The 14,686-nt window shown below is 43.9% G+C and overlaps 1 protein-coding gene across 1 annotated transcript in view; it reads right to left on the bottom strand.

Annotated features, from left to right (window-relative positions):
- The window catches only part of LOC124288324, a 36,171-nt gene extending 22,463 nt beyond the window's left edge, over positions 1–13,708 (bottom strand). The window contains exon 1 of the mRNA XM_046724832.1: positions 13,636–13,708. The gene's annotated coding sequence lies outside the window, so the exon portion shown is untranslated. The remainder of the gene's footprint in view (positions 1–13,635) is intronic.
- Positions 13,709–14,686: the final 978 nt, after the last annotated feature.

Here is a 14,686-nt window from a genome sequence, read left to right as displayed (position 1 = left end):
ACTTCCTCATCAGCCTGGACCTACAGGATGCATACCTCCATGTTCCAATACGCCCCAGCGACAGGAAGTACCTGCGCTTTATTTTCAACAATCAACATTTCCAATGGGCTGTCCTCCCATTTGGAATTTCAACGGCCCCGTGGTTGTTCACACGTATCACAACTCCTATTTCCCGGTATCTACATTTGAGGGGCATCAATTTCGACCCGTACCTGGACGATTGCCTTATGCACCTGTTAGACCGTCTACTTCTTATACAACAACGGGATTTCACCCTTCGTCTGTTGCGCCAACTAGGGTGGCTGGTCAACTTGGACAAATCGGAGCTTGTCCCGACTCACACTCTGACGTTCATCGGAGGCCATTTCCAGACGGACAAGAACCTAGTTCAGATTCCCCTGGACAGGTGGGACAAGATTCAGTCTCTGATTCCACGTGCACTCTCCCAACCTCTGTCCCTCAGAGAGTGGCAGTCACTTCTGGGATTGTTGACGTCGGCGCAGGATCTTACCAGCAGAGGGCGTCTTCAACTTCGTCCTCTGCAGCGTTTTCTTCAACCATACATTCGTCGGGCAGACGTTCATCAACGGTTTTGCCTTCCACCTCAGTTACATCGCTATCTTCTTTGGTGGACTCGCCCATTGAACGTCTTAGGAGGAGTCTCTTTGACAGAGCAGCCTCCGGATTGCCAACTGTTCGTGGACGCCTCCCTGCAGGGTTGGGGCGCTCACTTACACGACCAGACAGCCTCCGGCCTGTGGTCGGGTCAACACATCAACTGGCATATAAACAGTCTGGAGTTGGAGGCCGTGATCCTCGCTATTCATCATTGGGCACATCGACTACGAGGAACTTGTCTTCTAGTGGCTACAGACAACACCACGGTCGTATGGTACATACGAAGGCAAGGGTCGACACACTCACAGTTTCTCCTCGATCAGACATTTCGGCTCTTTCAACTGGTCGACGATCTCCACATTCTGTTGAGAGTTCGGCATATTCCGGGGTGCCGCAATATACTAGCAGACGCTCTCTCGAGACCCGACAGAGTTGCTCCCACGGAGTGGATGCTACACAAGGAGGCCTTCACTCTCTTAAGTCACGCACTGGGTTATCCAAACATAGATCTGTTTGCCACCAGCCAAAACCATCAACTGCCAGTGTATGTGTCCCCAGTCCCAGATCCAGCGGCTTGGGCGGTGGATGCTCTCAGCCTATCATGGGAGGGACTTCACGCGTATGCGTTCCCGCCACCAGTTCTATTACCCAAAGTTCTCGCAAAAGTCAAGGAGACAACTTGCTTACGACTAATTTTGGTCGCGCCTTGGTGGCCAGCCAGGAACTGGTTTCCCGTTCTACAAAGTCTAGTGGTAGGAGATCCCTTCCCTCTACCCACGTGGAGGAACGTTCTAGTGCACCCTCACAGCCATCTTCCGCATCCGGCTCCAGACCGATTCAATCTGCACGCATGGACCATTTGCAGAAAGCACTGAGTGCTAAGGGTTTTTCGGCTAGAGCAGCCAAAGCCATTGCGACGGCGCACAGAACTTCTACTAGACATTTGTATGACGACAAGTGGCAGTCGTTTGAACGTTTTTGTGTTACCAAGAAGCAGGATCCGCTGACTGTGTCTCCTCAGTTCATAGCAGATTTCTTACTTTATCTCCGAACGTCCAGGCGTCTGAAGGGAGGCACCATTGCCACGTATTTGGCGGCAATTAGCTCTGTTTTAGCGATTCCCACTGACAGAAGGATTTCCAAAATCCCAGAATTACAGGCCATGCTTCGCTCATTCCGACTTGAAGACCAGAAGTTGAAGTTTCGTCCGCCGGCATGGAATCTCAACACTGTTTTAGACCATCTCCGTGGTGCACCGTATGAACCTCTTGATAACGCTTCCCTCGCTGATTTATCCAGGAAGACGGCATTTCTGTTGTCATTAGCGACTGCGGCTAGAGTGAGTGAGGTTCACGCCCTTGACGTGACTAGGATCAAGTTTGAACGTCGTCGTCATGGTTCTGTGCACTTAGGTATGTGTTGGGATTTCATCGCTAAAAACCAACTACCAGGTCAACCTGATCGCCAGTTTTCCATCCCGCCATTATCATCTATTGTTGGCTCTGAAGACGATGCGGAATTACTGTTATGTCCGATTCGTGCGCTCAAAACTTACATTGATCGCACCAAAGGCGTTCGTGGTACAAGGAAACGGTTATTTCTTCCACTGTCCCGGGCGTCGCAGTCAGATGTCAGCAAAAACACTATTGCCTTATGGTTAAGAACAACCATTCTTCAGGCGTATAAAGCGGCTGGGCTGGACCCTCCTACGTCCTCTCATCCCCACGAGATTCGAGCACTTGCTTCGACTATGGCACTTCACAGTAATTGCACTGTGTCATCCATTATGCAAGGTTGTTTTTGGCGGTCGGACACAGTGTTTGCCAGTCATTACTTGCGTGACATGGCTGTCAAGGACGTTAATGATGTCCACAGCTTCGGACCATTGGTGGTTGCTCAGCAACTCGCCATTCCCCGAAGAAAGTGACCCTCCTGCCTTGTGTTTCCTTCCACGGACCACCATGTGGGGAATGAGTTGTTTTTCTTCACAAACAACTAGGTATGTCAGTTAAGGAGTTATCCTTGTTTTTTTCAAGTCCATGCTTTTTGCTGCATTCCTTAAGCTTCGCCAGCTTTAAAATTAGTGGGTTCTTTTCATTTAAGACGCAGTCTTATTTGCGAATTACCGCTACCTGATCGTCACTCGCTAATTCGCTCTCTGTTATAGGCGCGTTATCAACGCTTCCCGAGCACGGGATTACGGATTGAGCTGGCTGCTATTACGTAAGCGAGGCGATCCCTCAGATGACACGCCCACCTTCCAGCCTGTCGGATAAAGTGCAGGAAGTAAGTAGTGCAGGATTAGTTAAAAATTTAGTAAAATCTAAATATTTTTTATATTTGTATACTTATCCTGCACTACTTATGATAAGGGCCCACCCTGTGCTATCAGCTACCTCCCCGCTTAGTTTTGCCATCTGTGGGATTTCTAAGCAATAATCTGAGGTGGCTGACGTCACCTTCCGGTGACGCATGCGCAGACGAGTAAGCAGCCGAGACCAGGAAGTGATTGCAGTTCTACGTCTTTTTGACATCGTCTGGCAAGCCACGCTTTTCGAGCCGTAAGCAATAAGTGCAGGAAGTAAGTAGTGCAGGATAAGTATACAAATATAAAAAATATTTAGATTTTACTAATTCTGTACACGCTAACCACCCAATCCATCCCAAATCAATATTGAAATTATAATAATGAATATTGATATTTGTTACAATGTTAACTGTTACTTCATTACATTATACATTTGTGTATACTTTTTGATATCCTTATTCCTAATTGACACATTTAATTTTGGCTTTTCTTAATCAGAATATATTACTTTTACATTTCTGTATTGACACATTTAATTTCCTATGTCACATACCCTTATTGAGCTGGTTGCATATTCAAGATTTGCAGCATTGTGGAGTCCATGGTCTGATTAATCCCTGTTAGGATTTCATTTTCTCTCCCAATGACGTCAATGACATTGTCAGTAACATGACTGAGTGGTGTTGGTGGAGGACCGCCGCCTGAAAAACAAGTTCTTTTGATCAATTTCATAATACATAGACAGTGATTTTTAAAGTCAAATAGGTTCCGTATAATCTATATGTTACAGACATTTATATTATAGACATTTTAATTGGATGATATTGTGCCATTCTCTTCCCACAGAGGTTACTCCTGTCATATCTTCCTACATAACCTCTGTTCTAATACGGCCATATTTCCCGGTCCTCGTAAAATCCCCTAGCGGCAAAAGATCGCAACACGAATTATCTCCCTTCTTTCTATCCAATCAGAACACGTGTTACATCGACTTAGATTCAATTTGACTAACACAAGCAAATGCGGGGCCACAAATATCCCCATCTGCCGGGGAATTGTGTTGATGTTACACACAAGACGTTTAATGGCTAGCTTGTCCGTTGTCAACGAGGGCGATGGAGACGCCATTGATACGCCATTACATGACTGAGTTCTGTCTAGAAGAAACGTTTGCGCATCGCGCTCGGGAAGAGGTTCTAGTTTTCCCGAAGCATACGGAAATTACCGAGGCCTTGCGAATGATCACTTTTGAAACAACGTCGCTGATTGCACAACTAAATCGGCTTGTCTCCAATCACGAGCCTTGAACGCTGACACCAAGAAAGGGTCGTATTAGAACAGAGGTTATGTAGGAAGATATGACAGGAGTAACCTCTGTGGGAAGAGAATGCTGCTTTTCATATTCTTCCACTTCTTTTCGATTTCTTCTTTGGTCCTGTTCACTGAACCCCCAGCATTTAGGCTGTCAGTGATACTCTGAAAAAGATTCATTCTATTAAACTCATATTCTTTTAGAACCCCATGTTATAATATTTATTACATTTTATAACAAAGAATCATCAACACCATAAATTAATTTCATGCCAAGGTTTTGAAAATCATTGAGCAAAAACAGATACAAATTGAAGGGAACAAATGATATTGTTTTAAACAGTTCAGTTTAATCATTGTGAAATATATAATATTCAATAAATAGGTCACTGTTCTTTAAGAAATGTTATAGCAGTAGGTAATACATTATTTGGTTGATGTGTAAATGACCATAGTTTGTACAAATGACCTAGCATGGCCACATGTTCAGTGATTTGTGAACATATTTGTCTTTCAGTTGTCAAAATAAGTTTAAAAAGAAAGGATATATTTTGTTAGGAAGACTATAGAGACTTAACAACATAAATCTCTATCCTCTAGATCACAATCTTCACATAAAGAAGAATCTGATACATTTATTGGAACAACAACATTTTACATGGAATGATGTTGTTGAGATATACTGAAACAGGCATTAAATTAGTACTGCCAGGATTGTAGGGTTTGTCTATATCACATTAAGGTAATTCTTAATTTCACTCGTATTTAATCTGTGCAATGATGTTTATTATGTCAACAATTTCATATTGTTTTTTGAACCAAAGGGAAAATCCGAAGAGACATAGCATACGCATGCATTTAGATCTATATTTCATTTTTTATAAAAACACCAAAAAAACTCAACTGCATTAAATGGTGGGAAATACTTCAGCCCATATCACCCCTTACATTTCATTCTAGTCAAATCATATCACCTGAATATATAATTCCTCATCTGATAAGGATGGGTTTTAACATTTTTCATCAACTGTATCTGAACATACTGAAAGCCTTATCCAACTTCTGAAAATGCCTCCCAAAGAAATTCATCCTCATCCTTAGAATTTAGCGGGATAAGGGCGGAAGTCTTACCCCAACGTTTCTTATTAGGTACTTATTAATAAATAGTTGTTCTCGGACCAAGCCTAATTCGACGTTCTTATTATTCACATGCATACTTGAATGCACTCACCTGCCACGCCTCCTGTCTGTTTGCCGAAGTCAAACCTGGCCCGAATTTTCCCTCTATCAAAGTCTTCCTTTGCTTCACAAGTTCTGATAACTGCAAACATTCGTCCTTATTCCAATTCGGTTTTCTTTTCTTTGCATCATTGGTCCCAGTTTCTGCCATTTTGATCGTTGTGTTGTCGTCTGCGGTTCGATGACAGAAGGGAATCCCCGCTTGACGTCACTTTTTATTTTCTTGCATTAAAGAGTTCCACCGGAAGTTTTCCGTTGCTGGTATTTTCCCATTAGCAACGATGCACACGCATATCGGCTATGAACTTAAGTTTCTGATCGACTTAAACTCCGACTAAGCTAAGTTTTTGACTAAGTCACTTTATGAATACGAACTTAAGTTTCTGACTTAGCTAAGTCAATTTTTCAAAACTTAAGACAAAACTTAAGAAAAATCTAAGACTTTTAGAATACCGCCCTGGCCTGGATATATGTGATTGTTTAACAGCAGCATCATGTCTGGACATGCATTTGGGTCACGTCAGAAAGCCTGCACACCTCTTATTGCAAACACAGGTACTCAGGACTAACGCGGATCTTCACAGGTGATCAGTCTGTCACATACAAAGCTACAAAATATACCGAAACCTCGTTATAAGACTACAAGACACCAGGTACGACAATACCTGGAAAAGTAAAAATCTTAAGTTTACGTTAAAGCCTTTCTTTTTCTTTCTATTCAGACTTGAGTCTGCGAGGTTAATGCTTCAACTTCAAGAGAGAATGTACTGAACAAGTACATGTGACTAAATGTTTTATCACATGTTTGGATTTCCTTAACCTGCATTTCAGTTATTTCATGCAGGGTAGAGGGCTACCTCTGTATAGAGGTTATACAGGGCATGTAGCAATGGGCTCCAGCATGCAGGGTAGAGGGCTACCTCTGTATAGAGGTTATACAGGGCATGTAGCAATGGGCTCCAGCATGCAGAGTAGAGGGCTACCTCTGTATAGAGGTTATACAGGGCATGTAGCAATGGGCTCCCATGCATGCAGAGTAGAGGGCTACCTCTGTATAGAGGGTTATACAGGGCATGTAGCAATGGGCTCCAGCATGCAGGGTAGAGGGCTACCTCTGTATAGAGGTTATACAGGGCATGTAGCAATGGGCTCCAGCATGCAGGGTAGAGGGCTACCTCTGTATAGAGGTTATACAGGGCATGTAGCAATGGGCTCCAGCATGCAGGGTAGAGGGGCTACCTCTGTATAGAGGTTATACAGGGCATGTAGCAATGGGCTCCAGCATGCAGGGTAGAGGGCTACCTCTGTATAGAGAGTTATACAGGGCATGTAGCAATGGGCTCCAGCATGCAGAGTAGAGGACTACCTCTGTATAGAGGTTATACAGGGCATGTAGCAATGGGCTCCAGCATGCAGGGTAGAGGGCTACCTCTGTATAGAGGTTATACAGGGCATGTAGCAATGGGCTCCAACATGCAGGGTGAGGGCTACCTCTGTATAGAGGTTATACAGGGCATGTAGCAATGGGCTCCAGCATGCAGGGTAGAGGGCTACCTCTGTATAGAGGGTTATACAGGGCATGGAGCAATGGGCTCCAGCATGCAGGGGTAGAGGGCTACCTCTGTATAGAGGTTATACAGGGCATGGAGCAATGGGCTCCAGCATGCAGGGTAGAGGGCTACCTCTGTATAGAGGTTATACAGAGCATGCAGCAATGGGCTCCAGCATGCAGGGTAGAGGGCTACCTCTGTATAGAGGTTATACAGGGCATGCAGCAATGGGCTCCAGCATGCAGGGTGAGGGCTACCTCTGTATAGAGGTTATACAGGGCATGTAGCAATGGGCTCCAGCATGCAGGGTAGAGGGCTACCTCTGTATAGAGGTTATACAGGGCATGTAGCAATGGGCTCCAGCATGCAGGGTAGAGGGCTACCTCTGTATAGAGGTTATACAGGGCATGTAGCAATGGGCTCCAGCATGCAGGGTAGAGGGCTACCTCTGTATAGAGGTTATACAGGGCATGTAGCAATGGGCTCCAGCATGCAGGGTAGGGGACTACCTCTGTATAGAGGTTATACAGGGCATGTAGCAATGGGCTCCAGCATGCAGGGTAGAGGACTACCTCTGTATAGAGGTTATACAGGGCATGTAGCAATGGGCTCCAGCATGCAGGGTGAGGGGCTACCTCTGTATAGAGGTTATACAGGGCATGTAGCAATGGGCTCCAGCATGCAGGGTCCAGCAGGGGCTACCTCTGTATAGAGGTTATACAGGGCATGTAGCAATGGGCTCCAGCATGCAGAGTAGAGGGCTACCTCTGTATAGAGGTTATACAGGGCATGTAGCAATGGGCTCCAGCATGCAGGGTAGGGGCTACCTCTGTATAGAGGTTATACAGGGCATGTAGCAATGGGCTCCAGCATGCAGGGGTAGAGGCTACCTCTGTATAGAGGTTATACAGGGCATGTAGCAATGGGCTCCAGCATGCAGGGTAGAGGGCTACCTCTGTATAGAGGTTATACAGGGCATGTAGCAATGGGCTCCAGCATGCAGGTAGAGGGCTACCTCTGTATAGAGGTTATACAGGGCATGTAGCAATGGGCTCCAGCATGCAGGAGTAGAGGGCTACCTCTGTATAGAGGTTATACAGGGCATGTAGCAATGGGCTCCAGCATGCAGGGTAGAGGGCTACCTCTGTATAGAGGTTATACAGGGCATGTAGCAATGGGCTCCAGCATGCAGGGTGAGGAGCTACCTCTGTATAGAGGCTATACAGGGCATGTAGCAATGGGCTCCAGCATGCAGGGGTAGAGGGCTACCTCTGTATAGAGGTTATACAGAGCATGTAGCAGTGGGCTCCAGCATGCAGAGTAGAGGGCTACCTCTGTATAGAGGAGTTATACAGGGCATATAGCAATGGGCTCCAGCATGCAGGGCAGAGGGCTACCTCTGTATAGAGGTTATACAGGGCATGTAGCAATGGGCTCCAGCATGCAGGGTAGAGGGCTACCTCTGTATAGAGGTTATACAGGGCATGTAGCAATGGGCTCCAGCATGCAGAGTAGAGGGCTACCTCTGTATAGAGGTTATACAGGGCATGTAGCAATGGGCTCCAGCATGCAGGGTAGAGGACTACCTCTGTATAGAGGTTATACAGGGCATGTAGCAATGGGCTCCAGCATGCAGGGTAGAGGACTACCTCTGTATAGAGGTTATACAGGGCATGTAGCAATGGGCTCCAGCATGCAGGGTAGAGGGGCTACCTCTGTATAGAGGTTATACAGGGCATGTAGCAATGGGCTCCAGCATGCAGGGTAGAGGGCTACCTCTGTATAGAGGTTATACAGGGCATGTAGCAATGGGCTCCAGCATGCAGGGTAGAGGGCTACCTCTGTATAGAGGTTATACAGGGCATGTAGCAATGGGCTCCAGCATGCAGGGTAGAGGGCTACCTCTGTATAGAGGTTATACAGGGCATGTAGCAATGGGCTCCAGCATGCAGGGTAGAGGGCTACCTCTGTATAGAGGTTATACAGGGCATGTAGCAATGGGCTCCAGCATGCAGGGTAGAGGGCTACCTCTGTATAGAGGTTATACAGGGCATGTAGCAATGGGCTCCAGCATGCAGGGTAGAGGGGCCACCTCTGTATAGAGGTTATACAGGGCATGGAGCAATGGGCTCCAGCATGCAGGGTAGAGGGCTACCTCTGTATAGAGGTTATACAGAGCATGTAGCAATGGGCTCCAGCATGCAGAGTAGAGGGCTACCTCTGTATAGAGGTTATACAGGGCATGTAGCAATGGGCTCCAGCATGCAGGGTAGAGGGCTACCTCTGTATAGAGGTTATACAGGGCATGTAGCAATGGGCTCCAGCATGCAGGGGTAGAGGGATACCTCTGTATAGAGGTTATACAGAGCATGTAGCGATGGGCTCCAGCATGCAGGGTGAGGGCCACCTCTGTATAGAGGTTATACAGGGCATGTAGCAATGGGCTCCAGCATGCAGGGTAGAGGGCTACCTCTGTATAGAGGTTATACAGAGCATGTAGCAATGGGCTCCAGCATGCAGAGTAGAGGAGCTACCTCTGTATAGAGGTTATACAGGGCATGTAGCAATGGGCTCCAGCATGCAGGGTGAGGCTACCTCTGTATAGAGGTTATACAGGGCATGTAGCAATGGGCTCCAGCATGCAGGGTAGAGGGCTACCTCTGTATAGAGGTTATACAGGGCATGTAGCAATGGGCTCCAGCATGCAGGGTAGAGGGCTACCTCTGTATAGAGGTTATACAGGGCATGTAGCAATGGGCTCCAGCATGCAGAGTAGAGGGCTACCTCTGTATAGATGGTTATACAGGGCATGTAGCAATGGGCTCCAGCATGCAGGGGTAGAGGACTACCTCTGTATAGAGGTTATACAGGGCATGTAGCAATGGGCTCCAGCATGCAGGGTAAAGGACTACCTCTGTATAGAGGTTATACAGGGCATGTAGCAATGGGCTCCAGCATGCAGGGTAGAGGGCTACCTCTGTATAGAGGTTATACAGGGCATGTAGCAATGGGCTCCAGCATGCAGGGTAGAGGGCTACCTCTGTATAGAGGTTATACAGGGCATGTAGCAATGGGCTCCAGCATGCAGAGTAGAGGGCTACCTCTGTATAGAGGTTATACAGGGCATGTAGCAATGGGCTCCAGCATGCAGGGTAGAGGGCTACCTCTGTATAGAGGTTATACAGGGCATGTAGCAATGGGCTCCAGCATGCTGGGTAGAGGGCTACCTCTGTATAGAGGTTATACAGGGCATGTAGCAATGGGCTCCAGCATGCTGGGTAGAGGGCTACCTCTGTATAGAGGTTATACAGGGCATGTAGCAATGGGCTCCAGCATGCAGGGTAGAGAGGGCTACCTCTGTATAGAGGTTATACAGGGCATGTGAAGCAATGGGCTCCAGCATGCTGGGTAGAGGGCTACCTCTGTATAGAGGTTATACAGGGCATGTAGCAATGGGCTCCAGCATGCAGGGTAGAGGGCTACCTCTGTATAGAGGTTATACAGAGCATGTAGCAATGGGCTCCAGCATGCAGGGTAGAGGGCTACCTCTGTATAGAGGTTATACAGGGCATGTAGCAATGACAATACAAAATAAATCGGTCGTTAAACAGGTTGTGACAGAATTTGTAAAAAGCGTAAATTCTGGAGCAAAACATAGCTGCATATTTTGGTTAAATTGTAATACATGTATTAAGTAAGCCTTTTCAACATAAACTGAATGTTGGCATATTTCCAGATGTTTTACGATTAAAAATAATACTTTTGAATAGGATGAGGATCACATTAATTGGGTCGTTATGTTTATGACGGAATCCAAGAGGAATGTGTTGTCTTCTAAATTTCAAACTTAAATCAAGTGTATCATTTAGCCAATCTTGGAGTCTCTGCCATATATGGGTAACCTTGCTACAATCATAAAAGAAGTGGGGTGTTGTTTCTATAGAATTTGAGCAATAGCTTCATTGGTTAAGGTCAATATATTTCATTCGGGGAGGTCTACTGTTCGTTGGCAAAATATGATGAAGCAGTTTGTACTGAAACCATTGTAGATCTGTATCTTTTATACAAAGGGAATATGATTATAGTTGTACCAAGTATCTATATCAATTGCAATTTCATTTCCTACTATAACATTCCATTTCATCCAGTGTTGATTGCGATTTGTATTTGTTTCCAATGAAGCCCTGTAATAAACTTGACAACCAGTTGTTTGTCTTGTCAGAAGGTTTCATATATATGGTTGTATTGGGTTTACTTTTTTGATGATGTTTTCTAAATTGATTTGTTTGCTTTTAAAGGAGGCTTTCACTGCGCTAGTGTACTTCATGTAGAAACGTCTTATAACCGACACTTTTTGAGCCTGCATCACCTCCTTTATATTCGGTGCGATTAGGCCGCCATCTTTAATATTACATATAAGTTGATCACGTTTAACTTTATCAGGTTTGTTTCTCCATATTGTATGAACTTGAAACATTTTCGTTGAAAGTCATCTATTACTTTGTCCGGAGAATTTGGGATGGAAGCGAAGAGATGATTTAATGATTAACGATTTAAGTACAGTATTTCTACCCAAAGTCGTTAGATTTCTTATAGACCAAATTGAGGGTTTCGCAGTGTCTCAATTTATCTTTATAGTTAAGATCAACCATTTCATCAAGATCTAAATCAAATTTTATTCCGAGTAATTCAAAATTACTTTGTTCCCAATTTAGATTGAAATGTCGACAGAGCTTTATTCTTGAGCGCTTTTTATAGCCAATCCATAAAATTCTATTTTTGTCTGTATTTACTTTCAATCCTGAAAAACAGCGCAAAACACGTTAAAACCTGCTTGCAGACAGCGTTCAGATCCATCTAAAGAGCAGGTAGTATCATCGGCAAACTGATTGAGTAAGTATTCAACATTGTTTACATGTATTCCTTTTATTTCTTCATTATTGCTAAAATTTCAACACAAAGTATGAAGAGATATGGTGAAAGTGGATCTCCTTGACGACAGCCTCTATAGATGTTACAGTTTGAATAACCAAAACCATTAACTAGTACACTTGAAGTGATATTTGTATAAAATATACGTACCCAGCTTTTGATGGAATCTCCAAAATTGAAAAAGGTGAGTGTCTTTTGGATGAATGACCAGTCTACTGTATCGAATATTCCAAAATATGTTGAAATGAACAAAGACTTAAATATGAAGCTAAAATAGCGACTGATAAATGTTTGCACATTTGTTAGACATGGCATATCTACTGCCCTAACTTCTACATACCACCTCGTCGAGTCGTTAACAGATACAATCACATTGTGTATAGAAACTGGGAGGTCCGTGTAGGTCGACCGTCTGAGTTGGCGTTACCTGAAACCTCACTATACTGTTCGACTGTTTATCACGAATCCAGGACAAAATCCACCTGGACAAAATCCACCCGGACAAAATCCACCCCAAAATTGCAACCTAGGACAAAATCCACCCGGACAAAATCCACCCCTAATAAATTCCACCCTAAGAAAAAAAAATAATGACATGTTTAGTCACAGAAATGAATTTTACAATCGATAACAAATGTAAGCTCATTTTTGCATATATATAAATATGACAATTGCACATTTCACATTTATTAATCATTCATGCATCAATAGATATATGAATATGACAACAGGGAACACTCCCACCTAATTGTTGACTTGCTCTCTTTCTTCTCAAACTCATTAAAAAGTATGTTCTATCAAAACATGAGTATAAAGGGCTCCAATCAGGCTTGCAAAAACATCTTAATTCTTTAAGGGGATTACGAAATGATCAAAGTGTGAGACTACATAATGATACATGAAAGAGGATTAAGTAATGATCAAAATGTGACAAATGGAGAAACCTTTAATGTTTGAAACAACATCTAGGAACAACAGGAAAACGAAAATGCTATCAAATCAATGCTTGAAATGCTTGAGCAAAACAACTTGATCAAAGATCATGATGGAGGACTTTTAACAATAGCAATTTGAGAAGGGTGGATTTTGTCCATTTTTTTGTTAAGAAGAGGTGGATTTTGTCCGGGGTGGCAATTTTGGGGTGGATTTTGTCCAGGTGGATTTTGTCCGGTCACCGTTTATCACGTGCCAGGGTCACATGCCTGCCATTACAGAATGCATGCGACGAAGTAGAAGTCTCATTTTGAACAAAAATGACATAGATGACCATCTTTTAATACTCTAAATATTTCAGTAATTCAAAAAGCTCCTTGTTTGAATTAAAACTGTCGAAGCCAACTGACGTCATTCCCCCCAAAAATGATAGGCGTGATATGGAAAGAATGCACTACAATAACAACTACACAGGCCTGATATTAACCCTTTACGTCAACCTTTTATGTCAACCCTTTATGGCCTTTATGTCAACACAACTGTCGAACACTACAAGGATCATAATCGGACCGGCAATGATATTCGAGCCAACGACCAGCTGATTCAGGTGCGCCTCGGGGGTAACTTAGACCCTTATCAATCCTTCTTTCAAACACCCTTCACAGGAACACGGGATACAGCGTAGGGTATTGATGTGTGAGTCCCCATTACATTAAGGTTATAAAGTAGTCAGTTGATACCTACCACAGTGTGGCTCAAACAGTTTCTCCTGGAGACAGTACACCATCACTGCACAGACGCCATGGTCTATCCCCACGGGATGGCCTAAATAGGGGCCAAGAAAAGTCGGGCCGGGCCGGGCCACCTGGTAATACTAAAAATGGATTGCAGAATATTAAAACGAAACCTGCACATTTGGGTCGATACACTTCCTGCCTTCACAAATGCGTAGTTTGATTGAAAATGTATAGTTAATGGTGAAAAAACCCACACAACAACAATGACTACATACCGAGATTCCCGTAGAAAAGACACCGTCTTGTTGTTATGTGTTTTCCTTGATATGTCTATGGGGGAAGGTTGCTTACCCCTCTTAGCGTGTGACATCCGGGGGTCCTGGGCAGGAAGTGACAGTGTTTTGACTGCTTTTCTTTCCTTAATTAAGATATTAGGGTTCCCTAATTAACCTTTATTGTCTCAGGCTGAATTAGCACAGGATGTTTATGTTAAAGAGACGTGGATATCAGCAAGTGTCAATGGGCAAATATGACATGATTACGTATATTAAAAGAAATATTTGAAATCACAAAATTTTGTAATATGTTATAAAGGATCAAACAAAGTATGCATTTACAAACACAAAAATTCTTATGTGTTTTCATTGTAAACAATACCAGCCCAAATCAGATCGCCAGCGCGTGTGCACATGCTTATATTTACGAACACAAAAATGGTATTATATCTACCTAAATACAACTTCATAAAGTAAAGTAAAAGTGAAGCACTTTTCTCTCTCCATTCCCAACGATTTAGGAAAATAAAGTCCTCGGAAAACAAAATCTGCAATAGAAATTGTTTAGTCTCTGTTCAGCCCGGCTTGGCCCGTACTGTCAAAAACAACTTAAACCTCACACATGTTTCCTGATTTCTGTCTATATCTCTAGAATATAGTTATATCTACCTACATATCACTTCACAGACTCTCAAAGCGTAGTATTTGAAGCAAACACCTTGCTCAAAGTGAAGCCCTATTTTCTATACATTCTCAAGAAAGACACAGTATCACAAGCTTTCG

This window comes from Haliotis rubra, unplaced genomic scaffold (genome assembly GCF_003918875.1).
Source record: "Haliotis rubra isolate DU_JTF1 unplaced genomic scaffold, ASM391887v1 Scf415, whole genome shotgun sequence".
Lineage (NCBI taxonomy): Eukaryota > Metazoa > Mollusca > Gastropoda > Lepetellida > Haliotidae > Haliotis > Haliotis rubra.
The sequence above is the reverse complement of the archived record's forward strand: the minus strand, read 5'-3'. Positions and strand labels throughout refer to the sequence as shown.